The sequence below is a fragment of the Sapajus apella genome, unplaced genomic scaffold (genome assembly GCF_009761245.1).
Source record: "Sapajus apella isolate SASKATOON/1434 unplaced genomic scaffold, GSC_monkey_1.0 scaffold25, whole genome shotgun sequence".
Lineage (NCBI taxonomy): Eukaryota > Metazoa > Chordata > Mammalia > Primates > Cebidae > Sapajus > Sapajus apella.
Window position 1 is genome coordinate 23,996,406 of NW_022436965.1, and position 13,463 is coordinate 24,009,868.

At 43.2% G+C, this 13,463-nt stretch overlaps 1 pseudogene; it reads left to right on the forward strand.

The window, feature by feature from the left end:
* Positions 1–7,778: 7,778 nt before the first annotated feature.
* On the forward strand, positions 7,779–9,610 carry LOC116559964 (annotated as a pseudogene).
* The last annotated feature ends 3,853 nt before the right edge of the window (positions 9,611–13,463 follow it).

Sequence of the window (13,463 nt, forward strand, 5' to 3'; positions counted from 1 at the left end):
TTCTAGACTGTAAGCTCAAGGGCAGAGATTTTTGTTCTATTCACTGATGAATCTCAAAAATCTACAGTAGTGCCTGGCACATTAGGCATTCAACAAGTATTTGTTGAATTGAAAATGAACTGAATTGCCCTGAGACCAGGCCATGGACAGTTTCTGGAAGTAGCAGGTTACCAGGCAGATGAACCGTCCCCCCAGCCTCACAGAGGCGGCCCCCTCTAGTATGATCACCAACTCACAGCTCCCAGTACTGTCCATCCCTGTAACCGCAGCGACACTGACTTCAAGAGGCAAATATTCCACTTATATTCAACTGCTTCTTTTTCTCCTGAATCCTTTTTATCAGTGCTCTCATTTTCCACTTGGCTTCATTTCCTCTAAGCCTTTACCCCTCCATTATTTCTTACCGTGACAGCATTATCACACGGCAATTTTGACATTTTTTGCTGTTATGAAGTATTTAATCTGTTTTTAATGTCAACACTGAGATGGAGATGGCATAGTATTTCACATCTTTGGAAACTGAGGCATAGGGGAGGTGAGTAATGTGCCCAACATTGCCTGGCAAGCAGGTGGTGGAGCTGAGACTTGAGCTTGCTAACGGGAATGTTCTCACTACTGCTCCATGCTGCATAAAGGGCATTTGGTTACTTTCTGGGCCGGTGTTAAGCCTGTGCTCTGATAAACCCTATTTAGGTCGCTGGGACTATAAAGCAGAACGTTAACCACCATGCTTCATCAGGTTGACAAAAAGGTCTCCCACTTCTAGAAGACTCTATATCTTGTGAATCGCCTTCAAGCACAGTCCCATTTGATAATGAAGGACCCTCCCTGGTGAAAGTGATGGCTTTCTTGGCTGACTCCCTCCAACTCTGCAAGTAAAAAAAAGTACCCAAAATGTCACAGTGATAAATAATGCTGCATTGATTCTGCCGCTTTCCAAGTCCCACTAGTCCCTGGATTGAGCTGGGCTGCAGCCTTAAAAAAGCAAAGATGATTCTGTCTGTCTCAGACTGGAGTCTGAAAGTGAGATCACTGAAAATGGAGCAAGACTAAGGAGCAAGAGGCAGCAGGAACCGGAAGTCTCCACACCACTGAGGTAAATGCTGACAGGAGTATGCACGGTAAAATATTTTACTACGAAGCAGAATTACTCCAAAGACTGATGGACTTGCTCGCGAGACCCACTCACATTTATGAAGGTCATAAGTTACAGGCGTCCAGCTCACTCACAGGAGCACAGCCATCACCTTTTATGGGTGAAACTTCCTGCAATATATTAAACTCTCCAGAAAACAGACAAGGGGTTTATGGCTAACGATAACTTTAATGCCCAGAAACCATTCGGTGATTTTGGGAGGATTATTAGTAACAAGGGCAAGATGCTGAGTTGTTTCCAGGCACCAGGCTGTCTCTCTCCAGCCTGCTCATGTCAATCCTCTTTTCTCCTCTGAATCCTGGCCAGAAACATGGACCCCCGAACCCCACCTACAGTAAGAGGGGATGTGAGGAAGCAGTGGGTGGAAGAGGGCTGACCTTAATCGGCTAAAGAGTAGACATGGCCCTGAAGAGAAGAGAGGCCTCATGGGAATCTTTGGGCTGGAACCAAGGCTATAGCTGAGAACCCTCTAAGGACAGGTGGTCACAGAGACACCCAGTATCACTGTAACTTGTTGCCGGGAATAAGGAGCTGTTCCTGTATGAGTCCCACCATCATCCCTCATTTGGAGGAAGTCATAAAAAGGACAAGGCAGGGGTCACCTTAAGAAATGCTTCGCTCTACATGATTTAGAAGAATCTCAGAAGGTCTCTTCTATTAAAATCTGCACACTTTTGAGTTGGTTTATTCCAAGTCCTCCTTAGAAATGCCTTCTAACCTCAGCTGTCACAGCTGTATGCAGATGGCTCTCGGCTGGCGGAGGGGTTGTTGGAAGGCAGGCCAAAATGTGGTTGTGGAGGAGTCTGCAAAATGTCCCATCCAGGAGGCTCAGACTCAGTGGCTCCACAGCACATGGCGTCTCGTTTCCTAGGGTCAGGAAGGGGCAGGAGCACTGGACTCGGAGTCAGGAGTTGTGCATTAAAGTCACAATCTTGGACCATATGCACATCAATCACTACAACTCTCAGGGGCTTGGTTTCCTCGCCATAAAAGAGAAGGCCAAGATTCTCCCATAGCGTCCTTCCTTGCTGTGCTCTCTGATCATGACTTCTTGCCTGGGTTCTGACCAAGCATATGCTGGCAGTATTCAGAACTGGTCTCCAAATGGTATTTAACCTTGTTTTCCCCATGGAACTGTTTTTAAAAAGCATATTCAGATCATTCTTAGTGATTGAGCATCAAATTTCAGATGAGAAAAGGGAAGAGGCTGGGCAAGGTGGCTCATGCCTGTAATCCCAGCACTCTGGGAGGCTGAGGTGGGCAGATTACCTGAGGTCAGGAGTTCAAGACTAGCCAGGCCAACATGGTGAAACTCTGTCTATACTAAAAATACAAAAATTAGCTGGGCATGGTAGTGCATGCCTGTAGTTCCACCTGCTCAGGAGGCTGAGGGAGGGGAATCACTTGAATCCAGGAGGCAGAGGTTGCAGCGTGCTGAGATCACGCCACTGCATTCCAGCCTGGGTAACAGAGCAAGACTCGGTCTAAAAAAAAAAGAGAGAGAGAGGAAAGAGAAGAAATACTAGCAGAAAGTCTCCTGTCAGGGAAGTACGAAGACCTGGTTTCTAGTTCTCATGGAGTCATCGACTGTGCATTGCTTCTTGAGTTGCACTTCTACTTTTTCCTCCACACACTGAGCAGGATCAGATAATAACTGCTTACACTTAATGATGGTTTACTGTGTGTTGGACAGCACTCTAAGTGCATTACATGTGTCCTCTGAATATTCATTTAATCCTCACAACTCTTCGAGGTAGAGATTATTATTATCCCCATTTTACAGATGGGGAAATCAAGGTGTAGAAGGATTTGGTAACTTGCCCAAGGTCTTACAGTGAGTAAGAGGCAAGGATTTAAAACTTAGGCGGTCTGGCTCAGAATCCAGCATTATACAGTCTAGATTTTTAAGTCCTCTAGCACGCTAGTTCATAAACTCGTGTTTATCTGCATCATCTGTGAAGTATCACAAACTCTTGTGTTTATCTGTATCATCTGTGAAGCATCTAAAATATGCAGGTTCTGAACTCTCTTCCAGGGGTTCTGATTTAGCAGTTACATGACTGGTTCTAGGACGTTGTATTTGTATCAGATGCCAAAGGTGGCTAAAGCAGGTGATTGGAAAGCCACAGCACTCTGAGACACAGTGTTCTAGAGGAGCTCTATATGTTCTAGGAGCCTTTGAGGGAAGTAAGGGACAGACTGAGTGAGTGAAGGACATCTCCCTGTCTTTGAAGACTTTCCTGTCTAGTTTGAGAGAAACCTCATAGATAGCATATTAAATCACAAGGTGGACTAGAACACCCACCCTTCCCATCAGGTGGCTGATCCTTTCATCCCATCCAGGTATGACTCAAGCAGTAGCAGGCCCACCACTAATACACTGGGACAAGGAGCCATCTCTCTGGAGTCCCTCGCCTGGCTGCTGCTTCTCTGCTCCCATGACCTTTGGCTCTCAGCATTGTCCAGGACTGGGGTCAGTGGAGGGGTGAACTCAGGCAGATTCTGTTTTCCCTTCCTGCATGTGGGTGCAAGAGGAAAGGGCAAAGCCATTTGTGCCCCAAGGGGCAAGCTTTATCCAGGGAGGGTGCTCTCTGGTAACTGCTTGAGGAAGGAGCCAGGCAGTACGACAAACTAATTGTTTCTCCTTTTAATGAAGGAGAGGTTGTCCTTCTAGTTGCTCACAGAAACTTTCACATTCCTTCTGCTTTCCCCAGGGCACATATGGGAGAAAATGCACACATGAACTGTACACTCTACCCTGTGATACAGCCCCCTCTCCTCCCACCCGCACCTGTGCATCTGAACCAGCCACCTGCACCCACTGTAATCCATCACTCTCGATCATTGGTCTGGCTGTGGCTGTGTGTCTGGTTGTCTATTAGGATGTCTCTATCTCCCATCAAACCTTCCTACCACCTTTCTTTGTTATTAGTTTTAGGTCATCTGTTCCTTGAGGCCAGGAGCTGATTTCTGCAAACTTCCTTGTGTTATGTTCACATTCAAGTTACCATGTATGTAGGCTTTTAATACAGACATTGCTCCTGGGTGAGACTCATTTGATGCTTCTAGAGTCCAAAGAACTCTCCTTTTGTATGCTTACAACTATCTGTCTTTCAAAAATTTTCTATAGGAAAAGTTTCTATGCTATTACCAAAGTCTGAAAATCACTTAATTTTTTTTTTTACAATATATCTGTTAAATAATTCAGCATAGTGTTCTCCCCCCAGTTTTCTGACAACCTGAACTGTTTGCATGATATTCACCAAATAATTGCCGAAAATATTTAACAAGACTGCATTAAGTTTACCAATGAGACTTAATGAACATGAATTTTTTTAAAGAGTGAAAGTACATGTAAAACACTGTCAGTAGATAAATATTAGTTATCATTAATACCATAATTATTATTTAATTTTTTCCATTGTTAATAGCAGTCTAAAATGTGAGTTTTTATGAATTTTCCAATAAATTCATATAACTGAATTTCCATCCAGTTCACACTTCTTTATCTTGTTCATAAGGATACCATTTAAAATACTGTCAAACATTTTGCTGAAATAGACATGTGACATTTTCCTGATATTTCAGTTTAAGAATCATAGCAAAATAAGAACATGTATTGGAGGTGTATGAATTGTTCAAAGTAAATCTGTGCTAAATCCTTCAGACTACTCCTTTCATTTATAAATACTCACACTGGTTAACTTTCTATTTGAGAATTTTCCTAAACAATACACATCTATTTTATTAGTTTGAAGTTTCCAGCTTCAATCATTTTTTCTTTCTCGATAACTTTTTTCTTCTTGTCTCATCTTTGATATGGTTTCTCAAAGATCATGGTTGTTTAGTCCTGTCTGAAAGCTGCCTGTTTACTAACAAGATGAGAACAAAGTCCTTTAATCTGCACCTAGGCACTAGGACTCCTGCAAAGAGCTGAGGTCTTTTCCTACCATTTCCACAGTTAATGGGCTATAATTCCTTTCTGCTGTGAGGTTCTTATATTTGAATAAAAATATAGACGTAAATGAAGAGTTAGAAACTGTCCTCCATCTTGGATAAAGTGTAAGTGGAGGTTAAACAAATGCTGAATGCCCTGAAAAGTGCCCGTGCCACACAGAATGAGACCAGCGACATGTTTCTCCCTGAGCATCAGCAGGATGACTTCATCATCCTACTGCATGGGAGAAAGTGCTCCTTAAGTTCTGTTCTGCAGTCCTTCCCGGAATACCTTGGTTCACAAAAGTGGGACTCTTTCATTTCATCTAAAATTTCACTTGTTCCTTAAAGAGGCAGAGGCAGAAACAATTTCTGGATGTTTTTCCTATATATATATATATGTGGAACAATCTTTTTCAGGAAAGACATTCCACTATCTAGATCTCAATTCCTGATACTAGAGATTTTAGTTTATGGCTTCATGTTCTTTCTTCAGTGAGTTGGTGGGCATCTCACAAAAACTGACATTCACTCTTACATGATGAATATGCTTCCTATAAATAAAAAGTAACTACAGGTTATCTACTGAATGGTAAGTCTAACACCAAACACTCTATGCCTTGGACTCAATTGTGCCACTTCCAAATTCATATGCTGAAGCCCTAAGCGCCAGCGTGACTGTATTTGGAGATTGAGTTTTAAGGAGATAATTAAGGTTAAAGGAGTTCATAAGGGTAGGGCCCTGATCTGATATTGATATTCTTATAAGAAGAGACATTAGGCCAGGTGCGGTGGCTCACACCTGTAATCCCAGCACTTTGGGAGGCCGAGGCAGGTGGATCACTTGAGGTCAGGAGTTCAAGACCAGACTGGCCAAAATGGTGAAATCCCTTCTCTGCTAAAAATACAAAAATTAGCTGGGCATCAGGGCAGGTGCCTGTAATCCCAGGAGGCGGAGGCAGGAGAATTGCTTGAACCTGGGAAGGGGAGGTTGCCGTGAGAAGGGATCACGCCATTGCACTCCAGCCTGGGTGACAGAGCAAGACTCCATTTCAAAAAAGAAAAAAGACACCAGAAAGCTAATAACTTCTCTGCTCTTCCTCCCCCTGCTGCTTGTCCTCCCCCTTCTCCTTCTCCTGTCTCTACCTTTTATAAAAACACAGCAGCAAGGCAGCCATCTGCAATCTAGGAAGAGAGCCCCCACCAGAAACCCATGCTGCTGGGCCTTGATCTAGGACTTCTGGCCTCCAGAACCATAAGAAAATAAATTTCTCAGCCGGACGTGGTGGCTCACGCCTGTAATCCCAGCACTTTGGGAGGCCGAGGTAGGCAGATCACGAGGTCAAGAATCGAGACCATCCTGGCCAACATGGTGAAACCCCGTCTCTACTAAAAATACAAAAATTAGCTGGGTGTGGTGGCACGTGCCTGTAATCCCAGCTACTGGGGAGGCTGAGGCAGGAGAATTGCTTGAACTCGGGAGGCGGAGGTTGCAGTGAGCCAAGACCGCGCCACTGCACTCCAGTCTGGCGCCTGATGACGGAGTGAGGCTCTGTCTCAAAAAAAAAAAAAAGAAAAAAAAGAAAATTTCTGCTGTTTAAACCACCAGGTCTGTGGCATTTTATTATGGCAACTTGAGCAGCTGTATATGCTGTTAAATGAGTACAGCCATTGGATCAGACAGTGCTGTAGTTAAATGTTAAACCTAACCAAAGTTAGGTTCTTAATTGCTGGTTGACCTTGGACAAGTGATTATCTTCTTATCTTCTTTCTTCATACGTAAAAACAGGGCTAACTTTATGGGGCCTGTCTCACAGGATTACTTTTTAGATTAAAAGAACAATATGTGAAACCAGTTGTTTTCATACTTTGCTGTGGATTGGAATCACCTGAGAATCTTCTAGAACATGCTGATGCCTGGCTCTCACCCCCAGACATTGGAGATTAATTGGTATAGGACATTGAGAGTTTTAAAATCTTCCCAGGTGATTGAAATGTGCGACGAAGTTTGGGAACCAAGGTATTAAAATATTAGATAAAAACGAGGCATCTGTTAAATAGTGGCTTTTCCCCCTTTGCTTTTCCTTCCCCGATAATACATGAGCAATGTGTTTTATTTTTTATATCTTACTGGAACAAGATGCGTCATTTTGGTAAGAATTGACGGCTTGAACAAGATAAAGCTCTTGCTGTCATGGGGCTAACATTCTCATGGAGCATCTTTTCATATAAATATTGCTTCTATAGTCATCTCCCATGTTTAGGCTGTCCAGGTTCCTGAAGATCTGCCGTCTTTGCCAATTTCTCAAATCAGGATACACAGTTGTCTTCACGCTCCCTCCTCTCTTCTCCCTCACCACCCCCAGCCTCCAGTAAACACACCTCTGGCTAGCACCTATTTCCAGCTTCCAAGCCTCTCAGATCTAGGATAGCTGCTGTGAGAAGTAAGTGGATGCACCTCCCAGCTGGTCTGTCACTTGGTAGAGAGGCTGCACCTGCCTTCTGCCCCTTGGGGTTATTATCTAGCAGTTGGGTACTCTCAAGGGACACTCTGCCTCCTTAACTCCTACATTTCAACATGAAATTATTCAGTTGCCTAAATTCTCATTCTTTGAAGGCAACTCATCTCCAGGACTTGAAAACTAATCAAGAACTATGTATTTGTTTTAGTGCTGGGAATTGCAAAATGCCCAGTGCCTTTTACTCCCCAGTTCTGATTGTCATTGACTTGCAACATCTCATGAATCAGTTTCTGGGTCAAATCTACCCTGAGTGGCTTCTTCTCCCAACACCTTATTGTTTTCTGGGAGGTCTGTTTGGCATTGTCTTAAACTGAATTCAAGTCATGAATGTGGAATTCTAAAATCACAGCCATAAGGCACATGGATGGTGCCAGAGAAGATAAATGCTGACACCCCACTGGGGTTGAGCTCTAAGACTATGCCGTAGGAGAGTTTCCAATAGAAATGAGAGAAGAGGGCCAGGTGCGGTGCCTCACGCCTCTAATCCCAGAACTTTGGGAGGCAGAGGTGGGTGGATCACGAGGTCAGGAGTTTGAGACCAGCCTGGCCAATATGGGGAAAACCCATCTCTACTTTAAAAAAAAAAAAAAAAAAAAATTAGTCAGGTGTGGTGGTGCATGCCTGTAGTCAAGCTACTTGGGAGGCTGAGGCGGGAGAATCGTGTGAACCCAGGAAGCAGAGGTTGCAGTGAGCCAAGATTGTGCCACTTCACTCCAGCCTGAGTGACAGAGCAAGACTCCATCTTACATAAAAAAGGAAGAGGAAGAAGAAGAAGAAAAGAGAAAGAAATGAGAGAAGAGGCAATAAAGCAAAACTACCTACAAACTTTTTAAAAATATATACACATCCTCTCCTCTGGTTCTACTATACCCTGATTGGCTGAAGGGAGATACTCAATGTTGTTTATTTGGGGAAAAAGTCTTCATCAACCACTGCATCAGCAACTTTGTTATTACCATGCCCTTAAGAATTACTTATTTAGTGGTCAAATACACTTGGCTCTAAAGCAGTTCTTTCCAGCCTCTGCTTGAGTGTTAGAGTCATTCCCACAGCTTTTACAAAATACAGATTCCCAGTCCCACCCCAAATTGCTAGCTCAGTCTTTTAAAGTATAGTCTATCCTCTGTATTCATGGGTTCTACATGCACAGATTCAGCCAACATTTAATAAAAAAATTTTGAAAGCAAATAAAATCACAATAAAACAAAAAATAGAAAAATTTAAAAGTATAATAACTATAGCATTTACATAGTATTAGTTATTATAAGTAATGTGGAGATGATTTAGAGTGTATAGGAGAATGTGCATAGGTTATATGCAAATACTAAGCCATTTTATATGAACAACTTGAACATCTGAGGATTTTGGTATCCAAGGGAGTCCTGGAACCAATTCCCCCAGGATACCAAGGGACAACTGTGATATCAGAAGTCTGTAATTAGAGAAAAGGCCCCAGGTAATTATGGAATTAGCCAGGGTTGAGAAGCACTGACATGGTAAGCAAGAGCCTGGATATTGTTTTTCTCTTTCTGCCATCTTGGCTTCTGTGGAGGCCTGCTGGGAACAGGACTTTTAAAAGGAAATACGTCTGGAAGGCTGTGATCCAAGGCCATTTTTGCTGGCTGTAAGTGGAGTCTCCGGAACCAAAGGGAGCACACACCTCTTCTTAAAATCGAAGGTGTTTATGCCCGAGATGAAACAGAATTCTATCTGGGCAATAGTTACGCTTATGCATACAAAGCAAAGAACAACACAGTGAGTACTGGCACAAACCAAACAAAACCAGAGTGATCTGGTGAAAGGTAACTGGGGCCCATGGGAACAGTGGCATGGTTCTTGCCAAATTCCGAAGCAATCTTCCTGCTACGGCTATTGGACACACAATCAGAGTGATGCTGCATGCCTCAAGGATTTAAACTAAGGAAAAGTCAATAAATAAACATGGATTTGTGCCCTTGTTAAAAAAAATAAATAAATAAAATAACAGGAGAAAGAGAGAGAGCACCTGGATGTTGCATCCAAACCTGGAAAAAATCTTTATAGGTTTTGCAACACCTAACACCTTACATTTGAGGGGTGCTCATATCATAAATCATAATCAAAAGTTGTCATTATTGAACACCAGTCGTATGTATGTAACATACCGGGTGCTTTATACACATTATTTCGCTCAGTTCTCACAATAATCAATTTCGTGGGTAAAGTCCAGAGAGATTAAGAGTGTATGTGTCAGAATCCAGGTTGTGACCCAGGCCTGGTTCCATAGCTCTTGCCTACTTCACACCATATTCTCCCCATTCCATGAGTGTTGAATGCAGCATGAATCATCAAAACCAGCAGCCCCTCCTAAAAACCAGACCCCTTAGTCTCAAATGGACGGTCACTCACTGCCTCACTCACACCTAAAATTAAGACACACTTAAGCATGTAAAGGCAGATGAAAAGGACACAATTTCAGGAAAATGTCTGCATGGGAGCTTTTAGGTGGCCAAATATAGGTGACTTCCAAATTTAAAACTGTAAGCATTCATTGTCCCACGGCCATCTATAGCACCTCAGAACAGGACCGGCTAGGAAAGGCTGGCAACCAGAGTTTGAGGACCCAGCAGAAAGTACACTGGTGATTTAAGGGACGACATTTGAACTGAGAAGGAAGGAAAAGACATTTGGAAGGATTCTGGTATGAAGCAAACTCCTAGACAGCGTTTCATAAAGTACCATCTTTAATGCCCTTGAGTGGCATTTTACAGTTAACCACAAGTCCCACATGTTGGTTCACACATGAACGTAGACATGTGATATTAAGATCCCTAGAATAGACATATGCAATAAGGTAGGCAGATGCTGAATTCAGAGAGGTCAACTAAGGGAGAATGGGTAGATGTGGGCAAGGTCCAGAGCCCTGAAGGTTAAGGAAGCTGCTCCAACCAGGAAATGATGCTGGTTGGGTGTGAGGGGCTCTGGGATGATAGGCCATGGATGGAGATGGAGGGCTGTCAAAGGTCATTGAAGACCTGAAGGCAAATCAGGAGAACTCCCAGTTTTTGTAAATCATTAGTATCTCTAAGTACTATAATCAGGCTGCCTCTCAGAGAATTTTGTGAATTAGTCATAGAATCTTCCAGTTTCCAGACGGAGGCAGCTGGAGAAGATGTGAAACCGCAGCTTAACCTGTCTTTGCCATGTGGAAATGCACAGACATACACACGTGTGCACACATACACACACACTCACCAGATCTCTCCCCTCAGATGCACATCACTCTGTCACCCAGTCCTTCTTTCAGGACACACCCTTATCTTCTCGTTTTAAGCGCCTTAAGGAACCCCAGTGTGAGTAAAGATTCAGGATGCCCTCAGCTGAGTCTGAGGCTGGAGTCAGGTGATGTTTGCCATGACTGGTGGCTTCATCATGGTGTCCAGGAGCAAACGAATCAGAGTCCAAGGGTAAGGAACACATCTTGAGGAAGGCAGCTGTCTATTCATAGATGCAAGGAGACAGTGAATCCTTCCAACAAAGGTCATTCCTCCCTTTTAGTTCATTCCTAATGCTGCCATTGATCCAGAAACTGAGCCTAAACGCCTCATTTGTCCAGAAGTACATCACCCCTTGATTGGGTAAATGGTGCCCAGTGACATAGTGAGACCTTCACAAGGAAGTTTTTTGCCTCTCATTGCTTTCCATGTTAAAAGGCTCTTGGTTCATCTTAATTAAAAGATAATGGGCACCACATGTACTATCTGGGAACGCATCACACAGCTTCCTTGTGTTTAAGAGAGAAGGCTTACACACTTGACAACAGGTTGGCAGAAATAGCGGGATGAAGAAGAGGTTAAGGGTGATGCCCAGATTTTTGAGGTGAGGGTGTGTGGTGACCAAGGTAGTATTTTCATAAATAGAAACTGAGTTTTCAGGAGGAACTTAACCATCTACTGACCCGCTTCCTCTGCACGGGATTCCTCCAGATCTTTTATCCTCCTGCCTTCCACTGCTTTCTTCTCATGCCTCTTAGCAATCTGACCCTTTCTCCCACTCCTAGTCTCCCCGCCTTGTGATAGCTCCCAATGTTAATCCCCTAATAAATACCTTACACTTAGGTGTATGACCCAGTGAGTTCTTCAAAATACTTTCATATGTATCCTCTTGTTCTCTGCAAAACAACCTTCTTCTTTAACCAAAAAGGCACCTTCAGAGCACTGCTTTTCCCCAAACAGTAAAACATGAAGACTGCTGTTTTTTGGCTGCTTTACTTATGTGTTTCTTTCTGTTCATTTTCTCAGTCTGACTTATTATTGCTTTATTTTAGGTTCCGCATTACTCACTGGCAAAGGCTAGCATATACCATGCTCAAAGCAGCAAGCACTGAGAATGCTGAAAATTCGGGATCATGTTAGCCAGGAGTAAAGTTTACTGTACTAGACCCATTTGTTAGAGCTGTCTGACAAATGAACTTTAGGAGGTGGTGGGACTCCCCCAACAGTGGAGGTGTTCAAACAGCAACAGGATGGCTTTTCCATATATTGTAGAGGAAATGATGGATAGAGAAGGTTAGATTGAAACCCCCTATACTTCATATGAATTTATCTGATTTTCTCATTACGTGAAAATATTGGCCAAAATTTTGCAGCAAAGAATATCTGATGGTTGGGATTACATGATTGTAATCCCAGTACTTTGAGAGGTCAAGGAGGGTGGATCACGAAGTCAGGAGTTCAAGACCAGCCTGGCCAAGACAGTGAAACCCTGTCTCTACAAAAAATACAAAAATTATCCAGGCAGAGTGGCAGGTGCCTGTAATCTCAGCTACTTGGGAGGCTGAGGCAGGAGAATTGCTTGAACTCGAGGGATGGGGGGTGGGCAGAGGTTGCAATGAGCTGAGACCACGCCACTGCACTTCAGCCTGGGTGACCTAGTGAGACTCCGTCTCAAAAAAACAAACAAACAAACAAACAAACAACAACAACAAAAAAAACAGAGAACTGTGTTTTAAGAGATGCCTTTTGGTTATCTAAATTTTGATAGGCTTTCCCCCTTAAAAGTAGCCTTGGGGTGAAATTTTTTCATTCAGTTTTTCCTTCCTCTAACACTACATAGTGTCACCCAGGTCTTAAAGCAAATGTCTGTTTGTAACTTCTGAAGGCAAACACTTCCCATAGAGCCAGATCCCTCAGCCGGAAGCTAGTGAGTCAGCAAAGGCCAGCCAGGAGACTCAAGGGCCCCCTCTTGCCCCAGGAATGATTAGTTCTTTCTGCTTTTCCTTTCTTTTTAAATCTCCTTGCACTTTAAAAATCCAGTCCTCGGCATGCTCCTGGACCCTTTCCCCAAGCGACGTTTAGTTTCAGAGAATGAAAACTATTTTCATGCTAGCAGCCTAAGGAAGCATTTCCCAAAGCGTGATTAGGGGAAGGCTTGCCTTAATAGGTGCTTCTGGTAAACAGGTCCTTCTGCTCAAATATTGCTGCCCAGGTTCGTTCCCTTTGGAAAGTTGTGGTGTGTATTAATGTATTAAAAGTTTTCAGAAATCCTGCACAAAGAAATCTATTGCACTTTGTTAACCCAGAATTTACCAAATATATTTGCTGACAGAAATATCTTTCCAGAACATTTATTTTGGAAGTGGAGGAGTGGGAGGGGAACGGGACTATGGCAAATCAGCTGGTACCTGAAATATCTGCAAAGTGCAGCCTGAACAAGACAAAAAGATCAGTATATCATTCACAATGCAGGGAAATGGTTTCGGTTTCTGGATTATGCATTGTTTGGAGCAACTATGCCATGGTGCGCATCTCTACCTCCAGGCACATTGACGTAAATAACAGAGAGCTGACAATATTGTCTTTCAGCAACAG